The sequence below is a fragment of the Peromyscus leucopus genome, chromosome 14 (genome assembly GCF_004664715.2).
Source record: "Peromyscus leucopus breed LL Stock chromosome 14, UCI_PerLeu_2.1, whole genome shotgun sequence".
Taxonomy (NCBI): domain Eukaryota; kingdom Metazoa; phylum Chordata; class Mammalia; order Rodentia; family Cricetidae; genus Peromyscus; species Peromyscus leucopus.
This window is the reverse complement of record NC_051075.1, coordinates 38,007,115-38,026,736: the sequence shown is the minus strand read 5'-3', so window position 1 is coordinate 38,026,736 and position 19,622 is coordinate 38,007,115.

The following is a 19,622-nucleotide window of genomic DNA, read 5'->3' as shown; positions in this document are numbered from 1 at the left end:
AAAATGCCTCCTTCCAGATTGCCTGTAAGCCAGTCTGTAGGGCATTTTCTTGATTAATGATTACTATAGGAAGGCCCAGCCCACTATGAGTGGCACCACACCTGGGAAGGTGGTCATGAGGTATATAAGAAAGCAAAATGGGGAAGCCAGGGGGAGCAAACCAATAAGCAGCATCCCTCTATGGTCTCTGCTTCAGTTCCTGCCTCCTTGTTCTAGCCTTGAGTCCCTTCCTTGGCTTACCTCAATGGACTGTTACCCAAAATACATAAGCCAAATAAGCACCTTTCTCCTCAAGTTGCTTTTGGCCAGTGTTATACCACAGCAATAAACAGTAGACTAAGACAGAAACTGGTAACCGGGTTTGGTGAATGTTGCTGTGACAGACCTGAACATGTTGTTTTGGGGAGGGAATGGAAGGAATCTGGAACTCTGAGCTGGAAAAGTCATTGAATGCTCAGAACTTAATGGACTATTGTGGGAGCTTGAAAGACAGAAATGTTGAGAGAGATGCAGAAAACAGAAGCCTGACTTGTGAAGTTTCAAGGGAAGCAAAGACTATTGCAGCCATTCCTGTGGTATTTTGAATTAAGAACATGTAGTGTCTGGTCAGCTGGGGCTGAAGAGTCAGTTGTGATTAGTAAGAGATCAGAATCCCTAAAATGAAAGCTTTGCTTGCTGGGATAATCCATGACAAATGGCTGGAGCTGAGAAATCAGTGGTGATAAGAAGAGATCAACATAATTGAGGTGAAATCTGGGAGTGTTTCATCAGAATCAGCACACAGAGGCTGTGGTCAGAGGGGACCAAGATTGCATCTATGTTGGTGTTTGAACTTGATAATGTGTGACAGTCACCTAGGTGGTACTGGCTTTGGAGGTATGAAAGGGTCATGGAGAGAAGCTGAGGCTTCACCCTGAAGAGAAGCATAAGTGTTTGTGGTGAAGGTGTGTTCTCAATTGCAGCGGAGACCCCAGCACATCAGAGATACCCGTATTATGGGATGAGCCCCAGGGACAGCACTAGTTATGAAGTGGAACCAACCGAAGCCTATGAAACCAGCTACGTGGATTGCAGAACCAGAGAGGGAGAACTGTCCAATCCCTTTGGAGCCCAGAGAATCATGAGTCCCAGATGCCTGACACTGAGCTTCACACTGTTAGACTTTAGCTCTGACTGTGACAGTGCCCTGGTTCTTCCCCCTTGGAGGAAGAAAGTGTGCAACTTTTTTTTTTTTTTTTTAAAGTTGAGCCTACAGTTGAGATACTTTGGATCTTGAAAGAGACATTAGGTTTTTATAAGAGAACTTGAGATTTTATTAAAGGACTGTGGGGATTTTAAAGTTATTTATAATTTAAATTGTGACATTTATATAAATATAGGATCTTGAAGATAAACAAGGAAGGAAAGGTTATGGCTTAACACTAATGGGTTTGTGTGCCACATTGACAAGGGGGCCAGTTGTCCTGGTTGCTTTTTGGTTTCTGGGGTTTTTTGTTTGTTTGTTTGTTTTTTTTTTTTTTTTCGTCTACTTGACACAAGCTAGAGTGACCTGGAAAAAGGAACCTCCGTTGGGAAAATGCCTCCATCCAGATTGCCAGTAGGCAAGTCTGTCGGGCATATTCTTGATTAATGATTGATGTGGGACAGCCCAGACCGCAGAGGGTTGTGCTACCCCTGAGCAAGTAGTCATGAGATGTATGCGAAGGTAAAGTGGACAAGGAAGGGGGAGTGAGCCATCGAACAGAACTCCTTCATGACCTCTGCCTCATCTCCTGCCTCCTTGTTCCTGCCATGACTTCAAAGACTGTGACCTAAAATATGTAAGCCAAATAAACCCTTTTTCCCCCTAGGTTTTTTTGGTTGGCGTTATATCACAGCAATAGAAAATAGACTAAGGTCGGTGGAAAGAGATAAGGCAGATATAACTACAATATACCGTAGACTTGGAGATGGCAGACGTCTGTTGTAGGTGAGACTAAACTTTCTGGAAGCAGCTCCAGGCTAGATCAACTGTGAATTGTGTTATTTTTTTGTTGTTGAGATAGGATCTTACTGTCACCAAGGTTGGCCTCAAACTGGTGATCCTCCTGGCTCTGCTTGCTGAGTCCTAGGATTTCAGGTGTCTATCAACATACCCAATGTGAACTGATTTTCCTTGGACAAATTTCCTAGCCTCTGTGTGCCCCTATTTCCTATCAGTTAGAGCAGGCACAGAAACAGAAGCATCCCACAGCGTTCTGCAAAGAAGAATCTCGGTTGCTTCCCCATGTTCATTCTTCCTTCTGGACACACGACAAGAGACAAGGCAGATATAACTACAATATACTGTAGACTTGGAGATGGCAGACATCTGTTGTAGGTGAGACTAAACTTTCTGGAAGCAGCTCCAGGCCAGACTAACTGAGCATTGTGTTGCTGTTACTTGGTTTTGTTGAGACAGGGTCTTACTATGGTCAAAGTTGGCCCCAAACTTGTGGGCACTAGATTTGATATTTTTAATCTCTCTTAGAACTAGCTGTATGCAGCAATGTGACTAGTGTTACCAAACAAAATGAGAGGAAAAGCAATATGTACAACTTCGCATTTCCCTAGTTCAAAAGAAAATCTTCATCTTGGGCTTATGCCTCCTTCCTTTCCTCCTAACTATTGGGGAAAGGGTAATAAGTGGTAGTGATGGAGCTGAAAATTGAGAACATAAGAGTCATTTCAGTTGTCTGGAGTACAGCTCATTCAGTGAAGAACAATCCAGTGCTATTATTGGAAGGTTTAAGGGAGAAATAAATGTATGTTTATTTGACTATTGTCTTAGTTGCTGTTCTATTGCTCTGAGGAGACACCATAACTAAGGCAACTTACAGAAGAAAGCATTTAATTGGGAGCTTGCTACAGTTTCCAATGGTTAGTCAATGACCATCGTGTGTGTGTGTGTGTGTGTGTGTGTGTGTGTGTGTGTGTGTGTGTGTGTTTGTGTGTGTGTGTGTGTGTGTTAGCAGGCAGGTAGGCATAGTGCTAGAGCAGTAGCTGAGAACTTACATCCTGGTCCACAGACAACAGGGAGAGAGAGAGAGAGAGAGACAGAGAGAGAGAGACAGAGAGAGAGAGACAGAGAGAGAGAGAGAGACAGAGAGAGAGACAGAGAGAGAGACAGAGAGAGAGAGACAGAGAGAGAGACAGAGAGAGAGACAGAGAGAGACAGAGACTGGGCCTGACAGGGACTTTTGACGCCTCAAAGCCCATCTGTAGTGACACACCTCCTCCAACATAGGCCACACCTCCTAATCTCTCCCAAGTAGCCTACTATCTTGGAACCAAACATTCAAATATTTGAGTCTATGGGGACTATTCTCATTCAAATCTTCATACTTGTATATTTAACAGTACTGAGGATTGATTCTGGGGCCTTGTGCATGCTAGGCAACTATTCTACCACTGAGCTATAACCTTGGTCATTTTATTATTTTTTAACCACCCCAAAACTCATGTGTTTGAACGCTTGGCACATAGAGAGTGACACTATTAGGAGGTGTGGCTTTGTTGGAATAGGCATGGCCTTGCTGGAGGAAGTGTGTCACTGTAGAAGCAGGCTTTGAGGTCTCATAAGCTCAAGCTAGGCCCAGTGACACAAACTTTTTCTGCTGCCTGTGGATCAAGATGTAAAACTCTCAACTCCTTCTCCAGCACCATGTCTGCCTGCATGCGGCCATGCTTTCTGCCCTGATGATAATGGACTAAATTTCTGAAACTATAAGCCAGTCCCAATTAAATGTTTTCCTTTATAAGAGTTGCCATGGTCATGGTGTCTCTTCACAGCAACAGAAACCCTAACTAAGTTAAACTTTTAACTTTTATTTTTCAGGCTATGTTGTTACTAGTTGCTTAGACTGGTGGCTTTGAACTCTATATCCTAGGCTGACTTCGAATCTGTAATCCTCCTGCCTCAGTCCCTGGAGGAGCAGAGAGTATTTGCTTATACAACCAGGCCCGGCCAATGTCTGTATCTTTCAGGCCATCACCAGGATGCCTTGTCACTCAACAATTTTGGCTTTTGTATAAAAGCACAAGGAGTTTTGGGCACAGGGACTGGCTGGCTACTCTGAGAATCTAAAGAGCAATTGAAGGACAATGCAGATGCGAAGGCAAAGCCATAGGAAGTGGCAATCATAGCAGAGAAGTTGAGATTTAACATGAAGTCTGTCTCAGTCTTTCTCTTGATGACGTGGACATGTTTATTTTGAGTCTACTTTAGTGGCCAGTGAGATTTTTCGATAACTCCCATGAGGGGGCCAATTCTTTCATGTCAGCAGTACGTATACTTTCCCTATATTCAACCTCTTTGATTGTTCAGATAGCTTTTCTAGGCTTGATTGCACATAGATTCACAGATCCACGTCTAAGGTTTTGACTTATGGTTCTACAACAGTAGTGGGGACCTCCAGGGTTGCCAAGGAAGGGAAGAAGGAATCTGGGTTCAGTGAGCACCCACTGGTATACGTTTGACATTTTCAGCCTATAATTTTCTTTACTTCTAATTACTCATGGCATTTTATTATCTCAGCTTTTAAGGAGAGAAACCTAAAGTTCAAGGAAGTTACATAACTTATCAAAGATCACAGATTTCTCAAGTGGAGGAAGTGCTGTTCAGTCTCAGCCCCCTCTGGCTCCAAAGTCTATGTTCATGCTGCTCTGCTTTGTGGTCATATCCATGGGGATGCTGGCTTTGAGACAGGACCAAATTTCCTATGGAAAAAAAAATGGGAGCGATAGAGGCGCTTACCCTGTGCAAAAGTTCATGATACGCAGGAGATGCTGAGTCAGACATGGCTCTGCTTAGAAAACACACATAAGTTTTCTATATATAATCATGAGATTGATAAGGTCATTACCTTTATTTAGTTTTGTGTGTGTGTGTGTGTGTGTGTGTGTGTGTGTGTGTGTGTATTCATGCACACACATACGTGCAGCCCACAGTGAGCATGAAGAGGTCAGAGAACAACTTTCAGGAGTCAATGTTCTTTTTCCATTACATGAGTCTTGAGGATTAAATTCATGTCATTAGGTTGATGGCAATTACCTTTACCCATTGAGACATCTTGTTGGCTCAAGGTTGATATGGTTTTAATAATATTTTGTTTTATAGTTGAAGAAATATATGAGGCTGGCTTGTCAACCTGGTCGGGTCTTTGGACTATGGGTGGCAACCTGGACTAATTGCTCTATGTTGGTATTAAGTGAAGAGTTATGTTGAGTCAACAAGTGAGGTGATAATTGACTTTACTTAGTTGCTCCAGGAGACAAACTGGAGAGCAGGCAGAAGTTGCCAAGGGACAGGCTCCAGCAATACTCAGAGGGAGAATTCTAGCTGTGTAAGGAGGTGAAGGTCACTGGACATGTCCAAACTGACCATGGATCATCTGGGAAAGGTGATGTGTGACAGCATCCTGCACTGGCCTCTGGACTCCAATAACCCAGTCCTGTCTCCTTACTGAATCCGTCTTCGTTGTGTTGGTTAGATCCATTGTCTACTTCCTGGGTAATTTCAGGACGTCTCAACCTCCAAATGTATATGGATCATGCTGGGCCGAGGACTGTTTTCTTCTCCAAAAGCCCTTTTCCCATTCGTCGTTCCCTGCACCTTTGGAGGGAGGGACCATGTTGAGCATCTGCTCTGGGATTCATGTCCTGTCCTCCAGCTATGCAGAACACCCCCGTTCCTGTGGGGGCGGGAGGTTTGGCTCTCCTTTTAGAAGTTCCCTTCTGTGCTGTGCTAATCACACCCTCAGTACATTTCACATCTTATTTTTAGGAGCAAAGCATAAAGAACCCCAGCACCCACAGCAGTTTCTGTGGCAACCTGTATCGGCCCCCTTGCTTGTCCAGCTGTGCAGAATTTAAACTCTAAAAGAGGCCATTTACATCATGTAAAGGAGAGTCATTTACAATGGTGGATCCTTTGAAAAGGTTTTCTTCTAAGAGAGAACTAGATAGGAATTAGGTTGTGGGGGGGGGGGTGGATAGGTGAACAAAAGAAATAGAACCTTTACTTGGAACTAGAACTATTATAAAATCCCAGGTGTGCCTAGGCATGCCCTAGTTGCCTTGATTTTTTTTTTCCCACAAGGCATCATCTCAGATGCAAAAATAGGATTTAGACCAATAAAAACCAGTTTGAATATTTATATCACAGGGAGTTGTTGATAAGCGCTCCTCTGCTCCGTCTCTTCACAGGGTCTTCCTGTATGACCTTCCAGGCTGGAGTAGATGAGGTTGACACAATTCTCGAGTTTTCTTGGCTGGCTTTTTTAAACCAACTGTCCTAGATCCCCAGGACACCTTCAGCAAAAGCCTCTCTCATAACAGTCAACATAAGCTGTGCTTCTCTGGGCCAAGTACAAGGACAGGCCTGTGGAAACACCTTCCTAAAAGTGTGATTTGGGGACACACGAAGGCAATCATCTCCCGAGCATCCTCCAGCTCATATTGTGTCTGGGATTACTATGATAACTACTGATTGGGGTCGGGTTATTTGCTTATTCATGATCCTGAACAGGTGCACAAATCTTGAAGGGGCAACATCTTGGTGTCTTTTTTCTATTTTATGTAACACCTGCTTTGAAGAAAATATGGCACAGCTGATATTTTAAAAATATCTCTTCTGTAAGAAAGTCTGCACAGAGAAATAGGAATAAATGTGCCCAGGCCTGAGGGGCATCATTGCTAACCTTAACTAACAATTGAGCTACAAGTCTCCCAAAGCCAGTCAGAGAAAATCTTCATTATAATCCACTGCTTGCTTATATAGTTTTCTGGAAGCCCACAATTAGTATCTAGAAACCAATACTTTAAAACATCTGAAGATGAACTCCAGTGCCTGCCACACTTGTAATCTCCAATATGTGTTGGGTGCCAGAAAATGTTAGCACTGATTTTTATAAAGATTCACAAATTCAGTGTTGACCTTAAGGAACATGGACTTGGACTTCTTAAAACTTGAATTATATTTTCATGTTACCTTTAAATTTCAGTGATGTCAGCAAAATTTATTTAGTTATTTGCAGCAAAGTTAGATCCTTGTTTTACAAGGTCATTGGATTATGATAAGCATAGATCCCATCTCACAAGGCCACTGGATAATAATAAGCATAGATTTTGCCTCCCAAGGTCACTGGATAATAATAAGCATAGATCCTGTCTCACAAGTTCACTGGATTATAAGCATAGATCCTGTCTCACAAGTTCACTGGATTATAATAAGCATAGATCTGTCTCACAAGGCCACTGCAGTATAAGCAGTAATGGCTGGCGAACTATTTCTGATGACCAACAGTCAGCAGACTATCATTCACATTTGTCTTTATCATACAGAAGGGAACAGTGGGAAGAGAAAGGGAGGTCTATCCTTGTTTTTTCTCTCTATTGGATCATCTCAGGCAGAGAACACAGATGATCCATTTTGGAATCTTTAATACCTATATGCCAAGAAGGTATTAGCTTCTCAGGACATCCATACTGAAGGAGCTGATAAAAAGACTGATCACTCAAAGTATAATCTGTAACATCCCAGCAGACCTCACACGGAACTGACCTAGACCGTGACCCTTCATGGTTTTGGAAGTGAAAGGAAGACCCTTGATTCCAAGGGACGATGAATAGGGGAGCGCTGCTCTGGCTCTCCACCTTCATCCCCCGGCCATGCCAGTGTGGCAGCTGCTGGCGGTGCTCTCCTACCTCTCTCTGCAGATGACTGAGCGGCTTTGTGTGCTTCTCCCCGGCAGAATGGCTGACTCTGGGGCACAGGACCTCAGAGAGGTGCTACCAATGCAATGAAGTCCAGCCAAGCCTCCCTAAAGAACACCAGGGCTAGAATGAGTGACATTAACAGCAGGTTCCTTTGAGGTGACCCCGAAGCAGAAGCCTAGAGACATCCCAAAGCTGGGGGATCCTCGTTTCTCTGTCCCTGGATAACCCCACAGGAGTCCTGTTTTCCCTTCACCACTGCTGGAATCAGGTCCGTGGTCTGTATGGCTCCAGCGGCAAGAAGCCCCTTCATGAAGTAATTATGTAGGTTTCTCTAAATGGGCAGGAATGACGAGGGCAGCTCTGCACACTAATTGCCTGATTTCCCTGCACTTGACCTCATTGGGCTGAACTTGACATGTGTTCTTTAATAGACCTGGCTAGTGTCACGTTCTCTCTGATTAGCCACCCTTTCCTGAGAATTAAGGGTCCTTCGGTTCCTTCAGGGAGCGAGTTCGGTTTTCTCTGCCTTGCTTTTCGTTTGAAGGACTATTCGTTTTCTTAGTCAATTTATGAACACCTGGAATTTTGCACTCAGAGTTTCTTGAAAGTATAGTTCTTCATTTTTCTGGGAAAACTCTACCCACACCCAACCCTGTTGTTGCTCCTCTGAAGTTCTCTGTCTCTATTTTTTTTTTTTTTTATCTTAATGCCCCAGATTTCCTAACAGCTCATTGTTGGTAATGAGGCCTGACTCAGTGTCTTACCTGAGGAGTGTTAACATATTTAGCAGGGAAACTTAGCCCACTCACATTTATTTTAACCACCTATATTTAGTCATAGTCTCGGCTTTAAATCCTTTGTTTTTCATATTTCCTATAGGCTGTGTTTCTCCCTTTTTCTTGACTTTCACCAGATGAACCAGGGTCTCTTTCTACAGCAGAGGTTCTGTTTCTTGGGGGCTGCATGGTAACACCATTGTCTCAGGACTCAAGACCCTCCCTTAGGCCTTGCCCTCTTCTTGAGGATCCAGTCAGTGGAAAGGAGGGGTGGGGGGAGAAAACCTTCTCCTCAGGTAGACAGCCTGAAAGACGTCATTTCTGCGTGCCCCCTTGCAGTCAAGGTTAGCAACGGCATGCACTTGGCTTACAAGAGAGCCTGGACTGTGCAGACAAATTTCAAGTCATACAATGGCTACAAATTCCATGAGTTTGAAATGGGAAGGATGGATATTTGGGGGACATTCTGGCAGCCTTGGCTACAGCTGAAATTTTGACTTTCTGCTGTGATATAGGATTCATTGGCAACTCTAATTCCTTATCCAACCAAAATAAAACTGTCGATATATTGCTATGTTTTAGACAAGTGCTCTGATTCAATGCATTTTAACAAGATTTTAACCTCAGTGTCTATTTGCTAGATGTTTGAGCCCCAGGGTACCACTATTTAGAGGCTGGGGAACTTTTTTTTCTTTTGGTTTTTCGAGACAGGGTTTCTCTGTGTAGCTTTGCGCCTTTCCTGAGACTCACTTGGTAGCCCAGGCTGGCCTCGAACTCACAGAGATCCGCCTGCCTCTGCCTCCCGAGTGCTGGGATTAAAGGCGTGCGCCACCACCGCCCGGCAAGGCTGGGGAACTTTTAAGAGGTGGGACCTTGTGGAATGGCCTGACTTCCACGGGTACATAGCTTTGAAGAGGATCATGGGACAGATGCCTGCTTTGGCGTTCAGATCTGTGGTGTAGGTGAGTTTGCTCTGTCGTGGCCCCTCCAGGATGTACTACCTCACCCCCATCTTGCACTGGAACCCCTAAGATTATGAGCCAAACAGACTCTTGCTCTTTATGAGCTAGCTCAGGTATTTTGTTACAGTAGCATGAAGCTCTCTAATACACGTGTATCATCAGCACATTTTAAACCCCGCCATGTTCATATACTGATCTCATTTCCAAGTGTTTTCAACTCTGAAATGAATTTTTGGTGTTTCATACCTCTTATTTAGTAGATGTGACTTATTAACAATCATTTTTTTTTTTAGTATCTGACCTCCAGACTCAGAGGACAATCTTCCTCCATTTTTTTCTTCATGGAAAAAAAAGCGAAAGAACAAGGGAAAAGCTTCATGTATTTGCTTTGTATGACCCAGATTTTAATTATGGTAATTTGCGTACAAACTTTGTGTTTAGTGGTTGGATGACATGAAATGAAATGTTTGCTGATGTGACATGGCACTTAAGGGACGAACAGCCCTCCACAGACGGCACCTGTCAGTGAATTAACTCCCCCTGGTGATAAGTGTTCTCAGAAGCTCAGCCATCCTCTGGCTCTATGAATAATTTCCCATGCGCATGCATGGGTGTCTGACGGTTTGTTTACAAGTGCTGTGGGGGAAAAGCCAAAATGACTCGGCTTGCCATCAAAAACAATCTATTTTTGTTGTCTGCAGTGCCCTGATTTGATGCATTTTAAAAAGTTTTTTTTAACAATGCATGACTCTGAGTCCAAGGAGGTAGAGGGAAAACTGTCGTGACATAAACTCATCATATGATCCACAAGGATGAGGCGTCATCTATGGTTTACCATGCCAACAGCTCTTAACTTAATGTCCCTTCTCCTTCAGAAGTGAAGGATTCCCATTCTAACCGGGCACAAGCCGCTCAGTATAATTGGCTGAGTTTCTGTAGAAGCTCGAAAGTCTGAAGTCACGCTTGAGTGACTCTCCAGACTTGATCTCGTCCACACTGTCATCAAGCCTCCACCAGGACCTAGGTTTACAAGGCCCTTCATGACAGCTAGAGGTTGTGGTTCCCTGTGTGGACATATCGTGATGGGAACAAAGGCAAGAGCAAAGGAGTGTCACTTCAGTAGAGGAATAACCCTTCTCCGGCATGCTTGTCCCCCTGCATGCTTGGCCTCTGCCTTTTGACATGACATTGAGTCAACTGTGAAACGTAGATTGTAGAGCATTGACATTTTTTTTTTTTTTCATGACTGATAACGTAATTTGGACCTCTTTCATTCAGTTCTTAATGAGTAGCTCCTTTTCAGGGGGCAAGCCAGCTGATTCAAGTTGCTGCAGCTTCTCTCTGCGGCTGCAAATAGAATGTGAATTTTTAAGTGATGCAATAGAAAACCTGTCACTCGGGGTTCTGGAACCAATCTCTGTGTGCTATAATAGAAACTGCAATCTGTGGATCCTTATTGCAGGTAGAAGCAAGGCAAACTGCCCTACATTGATTAGGGCAATCTCTGAACCACCGGAGTAATATAAATACAGATGTTTCCAACAGATGTTTGCATTCAGTTTAGTGGTGGGGCTTGAGCAGGTCTATGTCTTTTAAATATATATGTGAAATACATACATACATGTGTGTATAGATGTATATATGTAAATTATAAAATTGAATGTGTTCCAAAAGTGTAGTTATTTAAGAGTGACTTGGACTTTAGTTAACATGTAACCCATTAATTATTGCAAGTGCAGCCAGAAAGACGGCTCAGTGGTTAAGAGCACTGGCTGTTCTTCCAGAGGACCCAGGTTTGATTCCCAGCACCCACATGGCAGTCACAATGGTCTGTGGCTCCAGTTCCAGTTGATCTGATTCCTTTTCTGGCTTCTGTGGGCAGTACCCACAAGGAATGCACATGCAGGCCAAACACTCGTATACATAAAATAAAAATAAAGAAAAAAATTGCAAGTTGTCTCGTAGTAGATGGGATGAGGCATCAAACCAACACTGCTTCCCCTCATCAGTTGTACTTGGATGGTGTCTTAGTTTGGGTTTCTATTGCTGTGAGGAGACACCATGACCACAGCAACTCTTGTAAAGGAAAACATTTCATTGGGACTGGTTTACAGTTCAGAGGTTTAGTCCATTATCATCATGGCAGGAAGCATGGTGGCATGCAGGCAGACATGGTGCTGGAGAGGAAGGTGAAAGTTCTACATCTGGATCTGCAGGCAGCAGGAAGAGAACCGCTAGACCTGGCTTGAGCATCTGAAACCTCAAAGCCTACCCTAGTGTCATACTGCCTCCAATAAGGCCACATATACTCCAACAAGGCCACACATCCTAATACTTGGAAATAGTGCCACTCCCCATGAGCCTGTGAGGGCCATTTCCATTCAAACCACCACAGATGGAATGAAAAAAGATTGATTTTGTGTGGTAATACTGTGTTCCCCAAAATATTGTGCACCCTAATAAATTTATCTGGGGTCAGAGAACAGAACAGCCACTAGATACAGAGGCTAAAAAATGGTGGCACTCACGCCTTTAATCCTAGCATTCCAGAGGCAGAGATCTACCTGGATCTCTGTGTGTTCAAGGACACAGCCAAGCATGGTGACTCACGCCTTTAATCCCAGAAAGTGAGCATTTAATCCCAGGGAGTGATGGCAGAAAGCAGAAAGGTATATAAAGCGTGAAGATCAGGAACTAGAAGCTTTTAGCTGGTTAAGCGTTCAGGATTTCGAGAAGCAACTCAGCTGAGATTCATTGGGATCAGGACTCAGAAGCTTCCAGTCTGAGGAAACAGGATCAGCTGAGGAACTGGCGAGGTGAGGTGGCTGTGGCTTGTTCTGCTTCTCCGATCTTCCAGGATTCACCCCCAATACCTGGCTTCAGGTTTGATTTTATTAATAAGTATCTTTAAGATTCATGCTACAATTTTAGACTTGAAGAAGGAGAGTTTTCTCCACCTGGAAGATTGAGAGCAGGGAAGAATTGGACTTTCTAGAGAAAGGGCATGGGATGCATTAGGCAGGTACCTGTGCATGCTGACAGGCCCAGAGAATGACCTCTAGAGAGGCATGCTCCGTTCACTCTACTTTTTCTAGCCCAGAATTTACCCAGCTTACTTAAACAGGAGATCCCGCCAATGGATGGATCACACTTGTTAATATGCCATGGGGATGGTGTTAGCCAGACTTTCCCCTGGCAGACATGGAATCATCTGGACTGACTGTTAGAACACACTCCTGGCTCTTTCCACACTGTGTTGGGCTTGGGTCCTGAGGACCTGAAGACCCGAGGACCCGAATTCTCACAGGAATGCACGTGGACGCTGCCCTTTGCAGAAGCCGCACTGGAGAACGTATTGCAGACTGAAATGGACTCGTTCCCTGTTGACTTCCTAGAGTAATGCACGTTGAGTCTAGAGGTGGTCATTGAGCTCACACACACCCTGAGCAGTACTCGCAGGGTCTGTGGATTATGGGAACACAGACACACCCCGCTGATATAGATCCCTGGGACAAGACTCAAAAGACAAGTCGCCTCTCATTTGTAGCAAGGTAATTTTAGAACTCAACATACTTGAAATATAGTTTCCAGCTTCCTCGTGGTTCTGACCATCTACAACTTAATGGCGATTTGATTTCAAGTGCAAAATAATTGAGGGGAGATGGCACAGCTGCTGTGGATATTGCTCTGTATAAATAAAATGCTGATTGGCCAGTAGCCAGGCAGGAAGTATAGGCGGGACAAGCAGAGAAGAGAATTCTGGGAAGTGGAAGGCTGAGGTGGAGAGATGCTGCCAGCCGCTGTGATGAGAAACAACATGTTAAGATACCGGTAAGCCACGAGCCACGTGGCAACTTATAGATTAATAGAAATAGGTTAATTTAAGCTATAAGAACAGTTAGCAAGAAGCCTGTCATGGCCATACAGTTTGTAAGCAATATAAGTCTCTGTGTTTACTTGGTTGGGTCTGAGCGGCTGCAGGACTGGCGGGTGAGAGAGATTTGTCCTGACCATGGGCCAGGCAGGAAAACTCTAGCTACACACAGCTCACATTGATATTAGCTCTAGTGCATGTCATCTTGTCACCTTCTGAGCCATTTGAACATGCTGGACTCTGTTATCACAGCAGTTCATCATATAGTTAATTGAATCTGAAGAAACTCAGTCATTAGGGGATTTGGGACGTGAAGCAGTAAACAACTGGTTTTCTTGATTGTGTTAGCTGAATTGATGAAATGCCTCAGAAACAGCAGAAATGGTTCACTGTGTGCGATTCACATTTTGGCTTTCTAGTAATTATAGTGTCTGTTGAGCCAGGACTCCCAAAGGAATACTGTGAAATGTTCTGAATGGGTATGTCATTCACAGCACAGCATTTTCATTCTATTTACCTGAAATAGTTACAAAGACAAGACCAAAGTAGGTCAGAAGAGATGGGTAGCCTGTTCCCCTCCAAAGTTCATCTAGAGAAGTTACATATGGATACTCTATTTCTGTGGCTGTGGGGGGAGTCAAAATGTTACACACTATCAGTCCACAAATACAAAGTTCTTTGCTCTAAGATTCCTTTAAGTCGCTGCCTCTAGAAACTGCTGCTTACAGTCACAAACCTTAAAAAATGTCAAAGCCGGCCGGCCGGGCGGTGGTGGCGCACGCCTTTAATCCCAGCACTCGGGAGGCAGAGGCAGGCGGATCTCTATGAGTTCGAGGCCAGCCTGGGCTACCAAGTGAGCTCCAGGAAAGGCGCAAAGCTACACAGAGAAACCCTGTCTCGAAAAACCAAAACCAAAAAAAAAAAAAAAAAATGTCAAAGCCACTTAGCCTGTGTTTCAAAGACTTGGGGAGCTATCTGAGTTCTGCAGGTAGATCCTTATTTCAGGTAGAAGCAAGGCAAACTGCCCTACATTGATTAGGGCAATCTCTGAACCATGGGAATAATATTAATACAGATGTTTCCAACAGATGTTTCCATTCAGTTTAGTGGTGGTGTCTCTGTCAATCAGGTCTGTGTCATATATATATATATATATATATATATATATATATATATATATATATATATATATATATGTGTGTGTGTGTGTGTGTGTGTGTAGATGCATACATAAATTATAAAATTGAATATGTTCCAAAAGTGTAGTTAGTGTCATATAATGTGTGTCTTATGGCTGTAGTGATGCTGGGCATTTTACACTCAGTTATCACAATGGGGTAAGTGTCATTGATTTGGTAGCTGCCCCTTGGAAAGCATGGCTAGTTGTATCACATTTGGAGTCTCATTCCCATGGCTGCCACTAGTCAATTACTGAACATGATAATGAAACAAACGTGACACTTGAACATCCTGGCTATGGTTTGACTGTGTTATTTCCATCAAAATTTATGCTGAAACCTAATCAACAAGATAATGGTGTTGGCTAATGGGTTCTCTGCAAGGTGATTGATGAGGGCTCCTTCCTTGTGACTGGATTAGAGAACTCCAGGAAGGATGTGTTGGAATGAGATCCTTCTCCTCTACTATACAAAGAGACAAGGCAATGCCTGGTCCTGACATGCCAAGGCTGCTGCCTGGATCTTGTACTTCCCAGTTTCCAACACTCTGAGGGAATCAATTTCTGTTCTTTATCAGTTACTCAGAGTTTTAGTTGCTTTTCTCATTCTGTAACAAAATACTGGACAAAAGTAGCTTAAGGGAGAATTTTATTTTAGCTGATGATTTCAGAACGTGATGATAGGGGAAGGCATGGCCAAGCAGTTCTGTAGCAATCAGAACGTAGAATGTGGACTCCATATTATGGTGGATAGGTATCTCAGTTAAGGTTTCTAGTTTCTGTTGCTGTGAAGAGATACCATGACCACAGCAACTCTTATAAAAGAAAACACTTAATTGGGGTGGCTTACAGTTTCAGAGATTTAGTCCACTATCATCATGGAGGGACATGGCGGCATGCAGGCAGACATGGTGCTGGAGGAGGAGCTGAGAGTTCTACATCTTTGATCCACAGACAACAGAAAGAGAACTGAGAAACTGGGTGTGGCTTGAGCATAGGAGACCTCATAGCCCACCACAGTGACACACCCTGTAGCTAGAGTTTTCCTGCCTGGCCCACAGTCAGGACAAATCTCTCTCATTCGCCAGTCCCACAGCCACTCAGACCCAACCAAGTAAACACACAGAGACTCGTATTGCTTACAAACTGTATGGCCATGGCAGGCTTCTTGCTAACTGTTCTTATAGCTTAAATTAATCCATTTTCATAAATCTATATCTTGACACATGGCTCGTGGCTTACTGGCATCTTCACATGCTGCTTGTCATGGCGGTGGCGGCTGGCAGTGACTCCTTCTGCCTTCCTGTTCTTTCTTTTCTCCCCTCTGTTAGTCCCGCCTATCCTTCCTGCCTAGCCACTGGCCAATCAGTGTTTTATTTATTGACCAATCAGAGCAACACATTTGCCATACAGAATATCCCACAGCAACTGTTGCTGGAGGGCTTCTCTCCAGGTTCCCCAAGCCCCTCAGTCCCACAATCCACGTATAAAATAATCACTCAGATGCTTATATTACTTATAAACTGTATGGCCGTGGCAGGCTTCTTGCTAACTGTTCTTTTATCTTAAATTAACCCATTTTTATAAATCTATACCTTGCCACGTGGCTGGTGGCTTACCGGCATCTTTACATGTTGCTTATCCTGGTGGTGGCTGCAGTGTCTCTCCCCCCTTCTTCCTGTTTCCCCAATTCTCCTCTCTCCTTGTCCTGCCTATACTTCCTGTCTGGTCACTGGCCATCAGTGTTTTATTTATATAGAGCGATATCCACAGCAAGCAACACCCACTCCAACAAAGCCATGCCTCTTCCTAGTACCACTCCCTCTGAGCTTATGGGGGCCAATCACATTCAGACTACCACACTAGGTCACAGGAAATGGAGACTAGAATCAGAGTCCCACCTCTAAAGAGCCACTTCTGCCAACCAGGCATCACATCCCAAAGGATACACACCCTCTGGAAACATCACCATCTGAGGACCAAGTGCCCACACGCAGGAACCTGTAGGGGACATTTCACATTCAAACCACCACTACATTCTGTCCCTGACCATAGGCTCATGGCCATGGAAAAATGCAAAACGTTCAGTCCCATGGAGTTCTCATCATCTTAGCAGTCCCAACACTATTCGGAAGTCCCAAGTTCAAAGTCTGTTCTGAGACTCAAGGCAAATTCTTACCTGTAGCCCCTATAACACCAAAAAGAATGTTACATACTTCCAGTATACAATTGTCTTTAATAAACACTGCCATTGCACAAGAGATGGCAAACTTTGACCTGCATTTAAGGGCACGTAGCGTCATTATTTGAGCTTCAACAGACTTGGGCTCCACTTAAATGCCAGCAGCTTTCCTCAGCAGACGTCTCATATTCTTAGCCCATGCAACACACTGGGGTCACCATAGTAACGTAGACTTCACCTTACAACTGCATGAATAGCCCACTCTGGAGCTCATGCAAGGACTCTGACCTTGCTGCACACTGTGTCCCCACATTTCTCCCCCCCCCCAGAAACTTTGCTGCCTGCCCCAGAGTCCAATAACTCTTGTATTCCGAAAGCCTGCAAGTTCAGGACTCTGTGGACAAGGTTAAATTCTGTTGCAGCTTGAGAGGTAGCTGGGCCTCTTGAACCAAAACTTCAGGAGCCCCTGCATGCCTGCGCGACTGAACTTGGTAAAACATTTTCCTCCGCGGTCATTTTTTTGGCGGGCGACCTCTGTGGCTGCTCTGTATTTCCAGCCCCTCTTGTATTGAAAAGGAAGGTCTTTCAAATGTGTTTTTATACCCTGAGCTCTTCAATGGAAAGGATTTCAACTTCCAGGCACCTTTCTTATTGTCCTGATAAAAAAGCATTCAGCTTCCCTTCAGTGGTGCTAATCTGTCTGACAACTGACACCTCTTTGTCCACAGTATTTGCTTTACCTATGATTTTAAATATATGCATGTTCTTTTCCTTGATAAATTGCACATGGGGGGGGTGTTGCACATGCGTGTGTGAAGGAGTGTGCATGCACATGTGCAGGAGTGTGTGGAGGTCAGAAGACAACCTCAGGTGCCATCCCACGGCTGCCTTTCTCCTCCATGTGAGAAGGGCCTCTCATTGGCCTGGAATTTTGCCAAGTAGTCTAAAGTAGATGACCGGTAAAGTTCTAGAGATTCCCCCGTCTTCCACTTCCTGCCACCCTTATTGGGATGGTAAGTGTGTGTCACTATGCCTGACATTTTTTATGTGGAGTGTAGAACTCAAACTCAGGTCCTCGTGCTTGTGAGGCAAAGGCTTTTACTACATGAACCATCTCCCCATTGCCAAATTACAGATTCCTTTTAAATCTTTCTGCTCTACCTTTTCTCCATCTCACTGTAAATCTGGCTAAAAGCAGCCCACAGTAACAATGCCACATCCTGAACGTGCCATCTTGAAATTTCCTCTGCCATATTAATTAGACCCTTACTTTTGAGTTCAACCTCATTCAACTTTTCAGGACAAAGGCCAAACAGCAAGATATTTCATTAGGACACAACAGGAATGGCCTCTAGCCCAAGTCCTGGTGGAGTCCTTGTTCCCATGGGAAACCTCGTCAGTGCAGCAGCCCTCATTCCCTTATTGTCTGCATCTTTATCTGCCCTCTGTCCTTCCAGGTTTCCACTGGAATCAACCACTAGGGTCTGTTTAGGGCATTCTAGGGCTTCTCTGGTCTTCATCTCCAACCCCCTCTGTCTCTGTCTCTGTCTGTCTGTCTGTCTGTCTCTCTCTCTCTCACACACACACACACATACACACACACACACACACCAGTTCTAAATGTCTAAGAAGCATATGAGCAGTTCCTCTCAATGGTGACCTGTTTCTTACCGCGAGTCTCCTGTATTTTCTCACTATTGTGACAGAAATACCACAAGGAAGCACAGAATGAGGAGAAAGGATTACTTCAGCTTGTGGTGTCAGAAGGCACAGTGCTCCATGATGGGAGAGGCATAGCTGTACAGCTCGAAGACAATGAGGTTGCGTGAGTGACTCCTCAGATGGTGGTGGATAGATGTACACAGTACAGGCTAGAACCAGAGATGGGTATAACCTTCTAGTGCCACCTCCAGTGACATCAGCAATGCCCACATTCCTAGGGTTTTAGGTTTTGCAACCTCCAAACTGCCACCAGCTGTGGGGACAGGCAAAGTGTTCCAACACAAGAACCTACGGAGACATTTTACATTCAAACTGAACACTCAATCTCAAGTATTCTGTTCTAGTAACACACATGGACTGATACTGTCTTTCAATGCAGAATTTGGCCCGGGGACTGTCTCATAGCCCTGTTTCCACACATTTAGAAGATATGTTGGAGACTCTTTCTACCTGTTATTACATTTGTTCTTCACCAGGGTTATCTCAAATTTCTTTCATATCTAATACTGGCAACTGTTTCTCAGAAGACTCAAATGAAACAATGTCTATGAATTTTATATCATCATAAATAAAAAGTAAGAATATTCATAAGGAAAATAGAACCTGACTTAAAGTAAAAAACAATTCTGAACATTTGACATTGTTTATTTTCCAGACTTACAACTGAAGTGTAAAACCATTTGTGTGTGCATGTGTGTGTATATGTGTGTGTGCATGTGTGTGCATGTGTGTGTATGTGTGTGTGCATGTGTGTGCATGTGTGTGTATGTGTGTGTGCATGTGTGTGCATGTGCTCTGCAAACACATGTATATTCATGTTATACTACATATGCAGACTTAGCATCTTGCTTTTATCTATGTCTCTACGGTAGTACCAAGTTCATATTTTCAATGGCTACATACTGTTCTATTTTATAATTACCCTACTATTTACTTCTGTAGATTGTTTCTTATTTTCTGGCTTTTATAAGTAGCCATATATATAAAACTTGTCTGTATTTTAGAATTCCCTCCCACGTATAAGTGCTCCCTGGTAAGTCTGTATCTGAGAGAAAAATTCACAGGCTCACTCCCCACGTAGCATGTTAGGCAAGCATAACCAGGGTCAGAAGCCTCACATTTACCGAGTCTCTTCTAAGCATGCATCTGCAACCACAGTGTCTATAACTACAAAGCTGAAGAGTTGCAATGG